This window comes from Talpa occidentalis, unplaced genomic scaffold (assembly GCF_014898055.3).
Source record: "Talpa occidentalis isolate TD23 unplaced genomic scaffold, MPIMG_talOcc4v2.1 talOcc4.13, whole genome shotgun sequence".
Classification (NCBI taxonomy): Eukaryota; Metazoa; Chordata; class Mammalia; order Eulipotyphla; family Talpidae; genus Talpa; species Talpa occidentalis.
The window spans coordinates 46,729,989-46,744,257 of NW_023601322.1; the positions used below are offsets into that span (position 1 = coordinate 46,729,989).

Here is a 14,269-nt window from a genome sequence, read left to right on the forward strand (position 1 = left end):
AATTATGGGGACTTTTTCGTACCCAGTATCTGTTTATCAGCCTATGATGGCCCAAGACCTGAGTAAAGTCACTGAGGGCAGAGAGAAATGTTTTCTGCAAGAGCACACACTGTGTGTTGTGTGCTGTGGCTTCTCAGGACAGGAAAAAGTCAGTGCTCACTTTGATACTGACAGTCAGGGGGCACCGAGTGGCCTCAGGCAATTGCCAGGGCTTGGCAAGGGCTGAACTAAGTACTAACATTGATTCTGCTCATCTGCACTAAGGCTGTCCCTCCTGAGGTAGTGCGTCTCTATTCCCTTTCAACTATTGTTTATGGATACCTACTATTCTCTGCTCCTTATAATATTTGTTTTTAATTCCGAGAACACATTTCCACACTAAAAACAGAAACAAGACAAAACAAAACTATACTCTCAGTTCTTATCAAACTTTATCAACACTAGAAAGACCGGATCTTGTGACCCTCCCGCCATGAGAGGCAAAGCTGCCCGAGGCCACTGCGCAGGCGCCCTGGCAGCCACGAACGGAGTGGGTGGAGCCTGCGCTGCCTCTACCGCGCAGTCTCAGAGCTGCCATTGACCTTCAGCTGCCAGGCCGAGGCTAGCGGTCCTCGCCTCGCCACGTTGACCCAGAAGACCTAGCTTTGAGGAACTTTGCCTCACGTTCCCTGACGCACCTGCTGCGAAGAGCAAACAGGCTTCTAGAACCACGACTGCCAAGCACAGCAGGGCTGAATATTTCTCTAAGGGTCCAAGAAATCCGTATCTCAGGACAAGTGCAGGGCCGTGGTGTGGACAGGTGCTTCCTGCGTTTGCGAAGACAGCCATGACACAAAGGCCCGAATCGCGTGACTCCTGAGAACCAGTGCTTGGGGGAGAAAGCTGACCAGTGTGTGAGGCGCCTGGACCTGGCTGCTTGGAGAGATCCGAGAGTCCTTGGGAGGAAGGTGAGCCCCAGACTGGCTCCGCCTCTGGGCCAGAAGTCCACTGTGTTCCCCTCCCATTTCGCCATTCCTTCTGAACGTGAGGTGATAGCTATGTGCACCCATAAAAATGATAGGGCAAACGCGGAGGTCCAGTTTGGGCTCAGTGTGGAGGCCCACATGGGACTGAGGATCTAAGTGGTAAACTGAGTGGGATCTGAGAAGTAGACTGAGTGGGGCTGAGGATCTGAGAGGCTCAAAGTAACCGAGGCTTTCTGGAAGATTCAGAGCTAGAGAATCAAACCAGGACAGAAATAGGGACGTCTCCATCTGGAAATTGGAGAGCATCCCGAAGTTCCAGTACACTTGGGTCTTTGCTAGCCAGAGGTAACTGCTGTCCCTAGTTTTCGTTTTCAGAACTGTGACCTTTTTAGGACAGTGCTTTTCAAACTTTGGTCTCAGATTTCTTTATACTGTTAAAAGTTACTGAGGATCCCTGAGAACTTCTGTTCCTATGGGTTTTATCTGTTAGTATTTACTATCTTTGAAATTGAAATGGGTAAAATTTAAATACCAACTTATTTAAAACAGTAATGAACCCTTTATGTGTTAACATTTTGTTTTTTTATGAAAAACAACTTTCCAGAATTAAGAGTGGCACTGTTATACATTTTAGCAATCTCTTCAATGTATTCTATCGTTTCAGCATTCATTTTGTTGTGATATCACATGCCATATAGTCGCTGGAAAACTCCACTGTAAACCTAGTGAGAGTGAAAATACATATGTAAGGTCTCTCTATTATTGTGAAAATTGTTTTGGATTTATAGGCTGCCTGAGTTCCCAGAGTCTGCACTTTGAGAACCTCTCTAGGAACTTGAGAGGTGTGATCTGACCCAGGTTAGGGTGTTTGATTTGGTTGATGCCTGTAACACATACCTTGAGGTGAGGGTTCTCTGACAAGTAATCCCTTGATGCAAACGAATTGTATCAAGAATTATGTTTCCTTGAGATACATGCTCCCTAAACTTTCATCTAGTTTAAGGATTTAGGATGGGATGAGAGTCTGGTTTCGTGATGCTCTGATAAGGGAGGTATCATTTACCTCACAGAAGTCAGTATTTCCATATTTATTCATTTTATTTGGGGCATCATTATAAATTCTGTGTGTTGAATTTTACTTCCTTTTCAGTCTTCTTTGCTTGCTCATCTTCCTTTATCTAAATATTCAAAAGGGAATAGAAAGGAATTTCACCCATAGGGTTATAACGGGCTGAACATATTGTTAAAGTACAAATAGGCATCTTTTCTTCTAGAGGGTGGGCAGCTCTCTGATTGCAACTAAGAAATACTGATGAGACTTCTAGTGCAGGAGAATGTGCAGGGTCCTGAACCCTAATTCTTCATGTTCTCTCTCTGCATGATTTTACCCAGCCCCATGACTTTCAGTGTTTTTTATCTTCAAGACATTACTGGCACCATTGTTTCTAATCTGAGTTCTTGGCTCAAAATTTAACTATTTATATGACATCTCCACTGTTATGTCTTGGAGACAACTGAAATTTAACAAAGCTGAAACTAAACTCCCTTTCTTTCCCATGATTGTATGCACTCAGGCCTGTTCCTTATTCAGTTTCCCCAGCTTAGAATTTGGAATCATTCTTTTCTCAGTTGCTCAGACTATAAATCTGGAAGTCATTATTGAGATCTACTCATTTCAACTCCTTATATCTCAATCTGTCACCATATTCTATTCATTTTCATTTCTAAGTTATATCTCTAATACATTGACTTTTCCCCCCGCTCCTACTATCCTAGTAGTCATCAATTTTGCTTCTACTACCCAACAGCATCCTTCTGTCTTTTCTCCTTATGTCCACATACTGTCTCCTCTCTAGCCTATCTCCAAATAATCTTTTCAAATAAGAAATCTGTGACTTTTCAGTTTTCTTAGGATAAAGCTCAAAGTTCTTAGCAAGGACTCTTAAGACACCTTTGTGATCTTCCCTTGTCCACTTCTTTACTCTTTCTCATACATCTCTTCATTGCTCCTTATGCTCCAACCACAGCGAGTTTCATTCACTCAGTGGTCAATATTTATGCATGTACATTGTGCCAGATACTGTTCAGATACGGAGAACACAGTGGTGCCCAAGGTCAGCGATCATGTTCTCTTGGAAATTATATTCTAGAATAGGGAATTAGGCTACAAACAATCACACTAATACATGTTAAAGATAATTAATTTCTGATGGTAAAATCACTGCAAAGAAAATTTAGAAATGTGATGGAAAGAAAATGGTGATAAGCAATTTTGATCTGGAAGGTAGGGAAACACATCTTTGTGTTTCTATCATCACATTTCATTCATCTACTCACTCTTCTGCCTCTCTAGTCTACTTTTAAGAGCCCATCTGATTACATTGTACCAGCTAGATAATCCAGGATAATCTTCTTATTTTAAGGTCAGTTGATTAACACTTTAATTTTATCTGCAACCTCAACTGCTCTTAGCCATATATGGTAAGATATTTGTAGGTCCCAGGGACTAAGAATGTGAATGTCTTCAAGAAAAAGGCAATGTTCTGCCTACCAGGAAGAGTATGGAAGAAGATGAGGTCAAAAGGTGGATTTGGACTAGATTATGAAAGGTTTATAGGCCAGGTGAAGGAATTTGGATTATATTCCAAGTGAAAGGGAACGCCCTTGGAGGATTTCTAGTAGGCAGTGAAGTGAGCTGAATTGTATTCTAAAAGGAACATTGTTGTTTATGTGGAATTGGATTTAAAGAGGGAAAAAGTAGCAGCAGAGAGATTAGTTAATAGAATGTGAGAACATATCTGGATTTGGTTAGTAGGGTGATAGCGATAAAGGTAGAAAAAAGTGAATGATTATAGGACACATTTGGGAAACCGACACTTGGTAAAGAGAGAAGAATAAAGAGGTGTGCCTAATATATAAAATGGAGAAGGTGAAAACATGAGCACATTTGAGGGGACGGAAATCAATTTTTTTGTTCATATTAACTTTGAGAGGCATACATGGTATCCAATTGGAAACATCAAGAAGACACTTAAAAGAATCTGAATCTCAGTGGAAAGGTGGGGTCTAGAGGTACGTACTTGAAAGCCACCATATGAGTGAGATTAAGCCATGAGGCTGGCTGGACATGTAGATAATGATGTATATACAGAAAAGTAAAGGACTCAGGATCAAATATTAAGACAGATATTAAGCAGTCAAGCAAAAGAAGAAAACCAGCAAAGAAGACCGAAAAGGTAAACATAGAGATCATTTCTAGCTTTTTTGAGTGGGAAAGGGGATGATTAGCAATTTGAATGCCAGCTAGAGATTGAATGAGATGGCAAATATTGTGGATATACATTATGGTGGTTGTGAGTGGCCTTAAAATAGTTTGAGTGTAGTGGTGGACATGGAAACCTTACTGAAGAGATTTAAAGAGAGAAAGGAGGGGAGAAAGTAGAGGTAGTTATGCAATACAATTTTTCTAAAATCCTAAAATGTGCTGTGCTCCATCCCAATTTGAAGCCATTATATACTTTGTTTCCTCTGCTTGATATATCTTTCCTCTTTACTGTGCCCAATTTCTAGCACATAGTAGTTGCTCAACATGCAACTCATTGATTGAACTCATTATTTGAATTAATGAGTATATTAATGTTTTTTTTTTAAAATCCTGGGATGAAAAATGTGGTCTTGTGGTATTTTACTTTTTTTTATAGTTCTTTATTTGCGTGTGATGTTTGGCAGCCATTCACAAAATAATATAAAACTATCAGGAACATTTTAACAGTTTTTAACAGCTTATACATATTTTGGCCTGAAAAATAATTCAGCATTTTTAGCAATGAATTCTATAAAGTGAAGAGTTTTATAAATCAATTGAGTTGTGACATTGAGGAGCCTGCATACTGTTCCCAAAGGCTGGCATTCCTAAATGCCAACAAAGGGCTATTCTGAAATCTAGAATACAGTCTTTGTGTTTCTTGTATATTGCCTGGACCTCAGTGGGACACCACTTAAGCTCTTAGAGTCTGAGTGTCTTTATCTGTTAAATAGAGATCATTGCCCTTATTTTGGTCATTGAATATGGTTGTTATAGTCAAATGAAATAAAATATGTGAGAGCACTTTGAAAATTCTAAAGCTCTATGAAATTCTCAAGTATTAATACTATTATGTTTCCTTTACAATACAACTCTTACTATAGAAATGAAAAGATAAAGATACTATTGCTGATTTCCTACCTTCTAAACTTGGTATCCTTTTAATAGTACTTGCAGTTAGATTAGATGCAGTTAATCCTTTTATTATTAGTTCAGGAGCCAAACACTAATATTTTTCTTTGTATCTTGTTTATACTGTTATGTGTTATCTGTTCCCTCTTGTTCATTTATCCCTCATGGGAAGAAAACAAGTCATTTGTGGATTTGGAATCTGTAGGCATAAAATGTGCCCTTTTTGTCTATTCAGAAGTAGAAAATCTTAAATACATGAAATGAGGTGTCTCTTCAATGTGCTGTAGGATTTATGGTAGAGAATTTAAGAAAGATAAGTATTTTGCCAATCAAAAAGCTGTAAATATGAAATTGCTTTTGTGTTACGAGAAATCTTTCTATTTTTTTTTTAAAGATGTATTTATTTATTTATTTATTTATTTATTTATTTATTTATTTATACAAGAACCGGGGTATAGGCCAAAAGTGCAGGAGGGTGAGCAGATTCACCAGAGACAGAGCAGGGAGCAGAACAGGCAGACTGACGAAATACACTGCTGAGGGGAGCAGTGGGTGAGACAGGAGAGGTCTGCTGTACCATGTGGGACCCTCGCTGGCCGGCTGGGATAGAACCAGCGCTGCAGAGGCTGCGGACAGCTTCACAGCGCTGTGCTCAACAGCCTGCGCCACAGGGGAGGCCTGGAATCTTTCTATTTTTTATATAGTGTGTACAGTAAACAAAGAGTGATTCTCACAAACCATAGAATTCATTATTTTACAGCTGTCCATCTCTAATGTACATATATAGTAATAGCATACTCAGCACAATGACAAGTACACAGATATAGAAATATAAAGGACTTGGTGCAAGTTTTAACTGTGCTGCTATTGGCAAATGTGTAATTACATGCAAGTTATTAACCTTTTTAAATCTCAGTTTCCTCATCTCTAAATGAGATTTTTTTGGTAAGATATTGTGAGGCATGAATGAAATAAGATGGGGAAAAAAGTAAGTTTGTAGTAAGTGGTCAGTAAAAATTAGTGTTATATCTAATTATATATTTAACTATAGTTAGTATTAATATAGCTATATTAATCACATGTTAATATATAAATACATTATAAATCTAATATATACATACATTTATAATGTGTTATATAAATATATTTATCAATGTAATTATTAGTGTTATTAGTTATTGACATTTATTAATATAATTAATATAATATTTAAATATTAGACATTTTTAGAATCTTCCTATTATGGGTGAAATTGTGTCCCCCTGCTATTCATTCTAGCTACGTTGGCCTTTCCATGCCCCAGTCGCTTTTTTGAGTCATCAAAATTACCAGTCTGTGTTTTCATTTCCTCTCCCTAGTCTGCGACTTGAAAACTGCTTCCATTGTTCACCTTGTTTGTTTTCCTTCTCTGAACTTTCTGATCAGTTTCTGATAAGTGTCTTTTCATATATTTTGTCCAGGGCTCTAGGTTTGGTGTTAAATTTTATCACTGTTACTTTGTCTGCACTTAAAGTGGGAATCTCCCTGTTAAAAAAAAAACATTTATGGGGCCTCCCTGGTGGTGTAGGGGTTAAAGTCACAGCTCTATCAAGCTATTGCTAGCCACTGCACAAGGAGTTGGATCCTCAGCCAGGGAGCTAACCCACATGGTAGACTCTCCTATCTCACCTGCTGCTCCCCTCAGCAGTGTATTGCAGTACATCTGCCTGTTCTGCTCCTCACTCTGTCTCTGGTGAGTCTTCTCACCATCCCCTTCCTCCCCCCAACACATCTCTGGCCTACACCCCAGTCCTTTTTTTTTTTTTTTGTAAGATTTATTTATACAAGCACTGGGTACCGTCAGAAGTGTGGGAGGGTGAGAGAATTCACCAGAGCCAGAGGGCAGAGTAGAGCAGGCAGAATGACGAAGTACACTGCTGAGGGGTGCAGCGGGCAGCAGGAGAGGTCTGAACGCCATGTGGGACCCTTGCCTGGTAGCCGGGGATCGAACCATCGCTGCAGAGGCTGCGGGCAGCTTCGCAACCCGGTGCTCAACCGCTGCGCCACTGGGGAAGCCCTACCCCAGTTCTTGCCTGCATAAATAAATCTTGAAACAATACATTTATATATATGAACATAGATCTATTCACTTTCCACTTTTTCCTTCAATAAAGGATACTATACAAACATGCCATATGTACTTTTCTCCATTTCACTGTGTTCAGTTAATAGTATGTCATGGGACTCTCTCCATAATAGTATGTAGAGGCATTCATTCCTTTTTGGTTTCTGAATTGCATAATTCTCTTTTGTAATTTCAGCTTGTCTGCTCTAGATGATCATTTGTGTTGTTCCCGTCTTTCGCTATTGCAAAGGGTGGTGCTTGGAACAACCTTCTGCATGTCTTTTCATACTTTTGTCAGTGTATTTTTGATTAGTTTGTTTGACATAAAATTGCTGAGTTAAAATAAAAATGCCTATGTATTTTTTCTAGAAATTGCCAATCTCTTCTTTATAAGGGTTTAGCATTTTGAATTTCCACCAGCAATATATGAATACCTAACATAACATTAATTTCCCCAAGATCTTATCAACATTTTTCAGATTTTTTTATTATTGTCAGTCAATAAGGTGAGAGATATCTATTGTTTAATCTATATTTCTCTTATTTTGAGTGAGATTGAGCATCTCTTTATAAAATTAAAGCTATTTGAATTTCTTACTATAGCTTATCTGTTAACATCTCTAGATCTTTTGTAACAGAGTTGTTGGCCTATTTCTTCTTTATGTTCAGAAACTCTTTATATTTCAGAATATAATAATGGGAAATATAAATTATAATTTTCATTATAATTTGTAATGGGAATATTATCCCACTTCTATGATAGAAATGTGCAAATATTTTTATCTTAATGTCATTTGTCTTTTTGGTTTTGTACTCATGGTAGCTTTCCTCTGTAAAAGTTTATTTTTAAGTTTTTTTATGTAATCAAATTTACTAATTTATTAATGTGCTCCCTATTTCTTCTGAAATTTGAGTTACAGTTAGGACAGTTTTTACCACTACCAAATTATAAAAGAATTCACCCATTTTTTTCCCCCCAAGAACTAGAGTGGTTTAATTTTTCACATTTAATATGTGATCTTTTTGGAATTTATCTTATATCATAAGCCAAGGCCACTGCTTGGGCTAGTTGAAGAGATGGGGTGCATTGGAATGTGATTTGAGGACAATAAAATGTGAATTTTTGTAAGATACTATCTCTGAATCAAAGTGTCATTACAAGACAAGGAATCAAAATTGCTTTTAAGAAGAATTGAATGGAAGGATACTATGACTCAGTATGGAAGATGATAAGGAAATTCGTTCTTATCAAATGAATTTATTAGTTCACTTGCAGACACAAAGCTATTCCTAAAAGATAATGAGATAAATACTAATGAATGCATTTATAGAATAAGTTGATATTAAAAAAACTTTTATTTCATGGGACAGTTTAAAGAAGCTCAAGTGAACTGTTAGGAGAGCTGAATTTTAGGGGCTGTGTAGGATAAAGTAAACATGAAGAAGGAGGGTATTTTAGCAAACGGTGTACTTGCAAGGCATGAAAATACTTGCCTTGTTTTGAACAAACAAACAAGTTCCTTTAACTTTGTCCTCTACCATATATACATTATGGAAAGGAAGGAATGAAAGAAGGGACTCAATGATTCTGCTAAACCAAAAGCCAGGAAATGTTTTCATAAAAGGCCAGATTTTAATATTTTAGACTTGCAGACCACTACTACAATTACTCTTTTCTGCTGGTGAAGCATGAAAGCAGCTAAAGGCAATATGTGAACAAATAAGTGTGGCTGTGTTCCAATCAAATTTTATTTAGTTATATAGGTATCAGTTGGATTTGGCCCATGTACCATGGTTTGCCAATTCTTGGTTTAAAATATTGGAATTGGAGTGCAAGTAGAGATATGGGGTGTTAGAAGTACAGTAAAATCTAGCGAGTGTGGGGGAAAAGTCAAAGCAACATTATTATCTACTTTAGCATCCTCAAAGAGCTAGCTTCTAGTATGAGTGCTATCACTGTGTAGTTTTTAAAAAATAGCATGTAAATTTTAGATTTCAATCTTCATGACCTTCTATTTTGAAAAGCAGGAGTTGCAGAAACCAGAAAAGAATAATGATCTCATTTTTGCCTTGCCCAAGTAGGAGCAGTAAAAGCTAAATTTTCCAGGGTAATCTTAATCTAATTACAAAGCAGGTATCACCCAATGCCAGAAGTCTCTCAAAGGTGGGAGTATGGGGATGGAGGATTTGATGTTGGAAATGAGCCTTCTTAGTGTAATTATCCAGGGGTGTAATGCTGATGGCTAAACCCTTAAAAAACTTTGAAGTCTATTTAAGTGTTATATGAAATCTGTTGAATTAGTTCTGAAAACAAAAGGGAAAATTTCTTGAAGAATTGAATGGTATGCCTAAATTGTGTTTGAAGGAGTAGATGGATTCTAAATATTCTTTAGACTTGCCAGACCCTACAAATATAGCAGCTTAATGACCAACCTATCACAATTTTTGTTTCTGACCTACTGTGAGGTAATGGAGTTTAATTGTGTAAATGCATTTTCATTTTGGTAACAGCACAGGCAATAACCATGTATTTCAAGTACAAATCTTATGAAGTCATACATAAGGTTGATGATTATTCAGACTTACAATCTTAAAAATAAAAAGTTTTGGGCCTCCCTGGTGGCGCAAGGGGTTAAGACACAGCACTATGAAGCTATCCACAGCCACAGTAGCACAAGTTCGATCCCCAGGCAAGGAGCTGACCCACATGGCGCGGCAGACCTGTCTCGTCCACTGCTCCCCTCAACAGTGTATTTCAGTCAGTCTGCCTGTTCTGTTTCCCACTTTGTCTCTGGTGAATCCTCTCATCCCCCCACAACTCTGGACTGCACCCAGGTTCTTGTATGCATAAATAAATAAATCTTAAAAAAAGTTTTGACTATGTCTCTGAAAGGAGAAAACATCTTGAAGTTATTAAAAGAAAAATGGCAACAACTTTCATCAAGGAATCAGTCACGTTTTCTCCATAATTATTGGTCGATATAAATGTTTAATTCTGTCAGAGAACTCTTTAATTTTTAGAATTCAATAGAGTGGAGATAATTATTGAGCAGGATAGATATTGAGAATGTTAGCCAGAAGCAAATTACCTTTCAACAAGATGGAAGTTTCATGATCATACTAAATGAAATTTTCTAATGTGTCTGTATGCATTATAATATATGATTTTTGAAATATGGAGATATATAACTTTGCCATTTACATGATTTTTTTTCTGGTTTATTTAGTTTGTTAGGAAAGAATTAGACTTGAAATGCATTTCACCCATTTTTCACAATTATTGGTCACTCTGCCTCTTGGGCTCTTTGTCTTTTTCTCTCTTCACTATTCTCAACAAATACATTTTTTTTCATGCAGTGACATATATTTAAGCTCCTCAGTCATCAAAGGTCCATGACTTGGGTAAAGGCCTTGAGAGTGATCTCTTCCTAAAACATTAATTTTTTTATTTTTTTAAAATTTGAATTTCGCCTCCTGTGCTTCCACATAAAGACTTGAGATGTTATGGGGGATGGGAGTGAATTTGGTTGGTGGAGGTGAAATGTGAGCAAATGGTTAGGAAGTGATGAGGAATTAAATATATACTAGTTCCCAGGTACTATGTTAAACTCTTTTCAATGTAATTTCATTTAAGGAAGTGAAATTTTCTTAATTTCTGAGAAAATTGGAGATGTCTTATTAAGATGTATGTAATATCATTTAGATTGTTTTCCCCTCATGTTTTAACACTTTAGTCAGACATCCAGTAAAATGTTGAATCTGTGTTTTGTATTTCTTTCAAAAAATTACTAATGAGCTTATGAATATAATAAGTGATCATTTCATACTATAGCCTAGGTCGTCTTCTCCATTCTTCTCTATTCCCCACACCCCACCATAATCTGAGACCTAACAAAATATTCATTCTTAAGAATTTCTCTATATCACTTCAAAAGATAGCATGTGACAGATGAGATAAAACTGTGCAAATAAATAGTATCCAAGCCACTGGGGAAATGGATGTGCTGTGCCAGTGAACTTGGTAATGGGGACCAATGGAAAGACTTTCTTAGGGGCAAGGATGATCTAACTTGTGTTTTAGGAACATATTATGCTGTTAGTAATCTAGGGGATGGATGTTTGGAACCAAGACTGGTAGCCAGGAAGACTTGTGTGAAGATTCTTGTAATGTCTACATAAGAAATGGTGAGGTCTGCACTGGGAGCAGGGATGAGAAAGAGGGATACATTTTAGGAAGATTCAACCATTTTTAGGTGTGGGTAGAGGAAGAGGAAAGAGACAGTAATATCTCTCAGATTTTTGGTTTGGATAACTATACAGATGATAACATTCTTAATAGAGGCAAAGAACACTTGAGGCTCTATTAAACAAAGCAGTATTTTCAGTTTTCAAAGTTGGACATGAACATTAATCTTGTATAGAGCAGCACTTTCTAATATAAATATAATTCGAACCACAAATGTGAACCACGTATATAATTTTAAGTTTTCTAGAGACCACATTAAAATAAGTAAATGAAAGAGATGGTTTTAATTTTAGTAACATTTTATTTAACCCAACAATTTCAAAATAATATTAAAATTGTAAACAATATAAAATTATTAATTGTCATTTTACATTTTATTTTCATGGGAAATTTTTGAAATGGTTTGTATTTAATACTGACAGTGTATCTCAGGTCAACTAGTACATATCAAATGCTAGTGTCAAATGGCTACAATGTCACTAATAACTACCATATTGGACAATGCATCTGTAGAGTATCCTGATATAAAGAAAAAATATTCTTTTTCATAAAAGAACTGGATAGCCCCTGGATATTGACTAGCTAAGATAAGTGCTCACTGACAAACAGCTCAGAAAGAAGCCATTTAGCTTAACAAAAGACTAGATTATCAGGAGATGTGACATCTGCTTTGGTTTTTAATACTAAATGTTGTTTGAACTCTGTTAAGTCAGTTTTCCTGCAATCTAATGTCAGTGCCCTTTACAGTTTACTTTGAATATTTTAAGTCAATGAATTGACTGTTTTGTGCAACTTCAGCAATTGTAGTAGTAGTGATGATCGTGATAATCACAATCTCATGCGGTAGATTCTATTATGTTCATTTCACAGAGAGGAGAATTGAAGTACAGCAGATAACAGCTGATGGCTTGTAGATTTGGATTTTAAATCCAAATCTTGGTCTTTGCCTATACCCTTAACCACTGCACATACTATTTTCTTTAAAAAAAAAGTTGTCATTTTTTTTCAAACATCATAAGCTTAAATCTTTTCCAAGTATATAAAAATAATTTCAAGACTACTGTTAATAAGTTTTGAGTCAGTTTGATTTGTACAGATAATGCAGTGTGTACCTATTCATCCTTTAAAACCACTGTTTAATGTAAAGGAAAAAAAAAGGTAATTACTGCCTTCTCATTTTTTCTAGTAATTCTCTGGAGAAAAGTATATGTGTTCTATATATCAGTCTATTGTAATTTTTATAGATAGCATGTGTCCTGTGTAATTTACATATAATAAAAAATAACTATACACTTTACTATAAACTTCATATGGCCAATTAGTTCTAACACAATTTTTGTGAGATTTTTTTCTTGGCTGAACTCTTGTTTTGGTAACCTGTGGCAGCAATTAATGAATGAATAAATATGTTTAGGGCATGAATGTTCGTTGACATTTGCATTTATATGAACCAAGAAGACAACAGTGAATAATGAAGACATATGTCAGAACATGACTCTTTTGTAGATTATGTGAGCTACTTCTTTGCTTAATCAGAAAATAACTCAAACAATAGAAGAGGGGCCTCTCTGGTGGTACAGGGGTTAAAGACACAGTGCTATCAAGCTATCACTGCAGCACTCGTTCTATCCCTGGCTGGCCAGGAAGCTAACCCACATGGTGAGGCAGACCTCTCCTGTCTCACCTGCTGCTCCCCTCAGCAGTGTGTTTCAGTCAGTCTGTCTGTTCTGTTCCCCACTCTGTCTCTGGTGAATCCTCTCACCACCCCTCCCCTGCCAACTTCTGGTCTATCTCCTAGTTCTTGTATGCATAAATAAATAAATCTTAAAAAAAAAAGGAAGACTATTTCATCATTTATTTGTGCTATTTAATAGGCCTTCCTGGTGGCACAAAGGATTAAGACGCAACCTATGAAGTTAGCCACAGCCACTGCAGCATGAGTTTAATCCCGAACAGGTTGCAGACCTCTCCTGTTTCGCCTCTACTGCTCTCCTCAGCAGTGTATTTCAGTGAATCTGCCTGTTCTGTTTCCACTTTGTCTCTGGTAAATCCTCTGGCCTGTACACACCTCTCGCCTGTACCTCAGTTCCTGTATGTATAAATAAATAAATTAAAAAAAATAAAAATAAAATGCAATGACTATATATACAACATACTTTTAGATTACATTTGTATTATGAACACTTTTTCCTTTACTTTTAAAAGTCTAGAAAATCAACAAAACAACCAAGCCCTCATTTGTAGTAGTTTGCTGATTTCTTTGGTTTAAATACCCACATCATGATTGATTTCATGCAGAGTCAGGAGGAGATTCCCAGTAGCACACCATTAATGCAGGTTCGATAGGTGCAAATAACCTCAAAAATATAAAAACCAGTAAATTGTAGTAAAGTAATTAATATTTCTTACTTTTGTTTTAAATATAATTTATTGTAAGTTTATATAATTCAATTTTAATAACAGCTGTGTTCACAATTGGTTCACAAAATTCCTAAAAGTTTAATAACTAACTGTTATGAGCCCATACAAATCAGTTCTAGTAGATTACAGGCAGAAGTATGAGGACCTTATAAGAGACCTGGAAGAAATCACATTCCCCAGCTTAGGCATAAGAGATTCAAAACCATCATGAGATTTTACAATTTGGAAAGACGACAATGTACACGAACTTTAGAACCATAAATAATTATAGTGCACTTAGCATATTCACTAAAAAAAAAAAAAAAAAAAAAAAAGCC

The 14,269-nt window shown here is 36.6% G+C and overlaps 1 protein-coding gene across 2 annotated transcripts in view; it reads left to right on the forward strand.

Moving 5' to 3' along the window:
• The first annotated feature begins 576 nt into the window (after positions 1-576).
• ARHGAP28 (Rho GTPase activating protein 28) overlaps positions 577-14,269 on the forward strand; it is a 202,747-nt gene continuing 189,054 nt past the window's right edge. Inside the window, exon 1 of one of the 2 annotated variants that reach the window (XM_054694201.1) lies at positions 577-947. The gene's annotated coding sequence lies outside the window, so the exon portion shown is untranslated. The remainder of the gene's footprint in view (positions 948-14,269) is intronic. The other variant, XM_037508819.2, reaches the window with a different exon arrangement.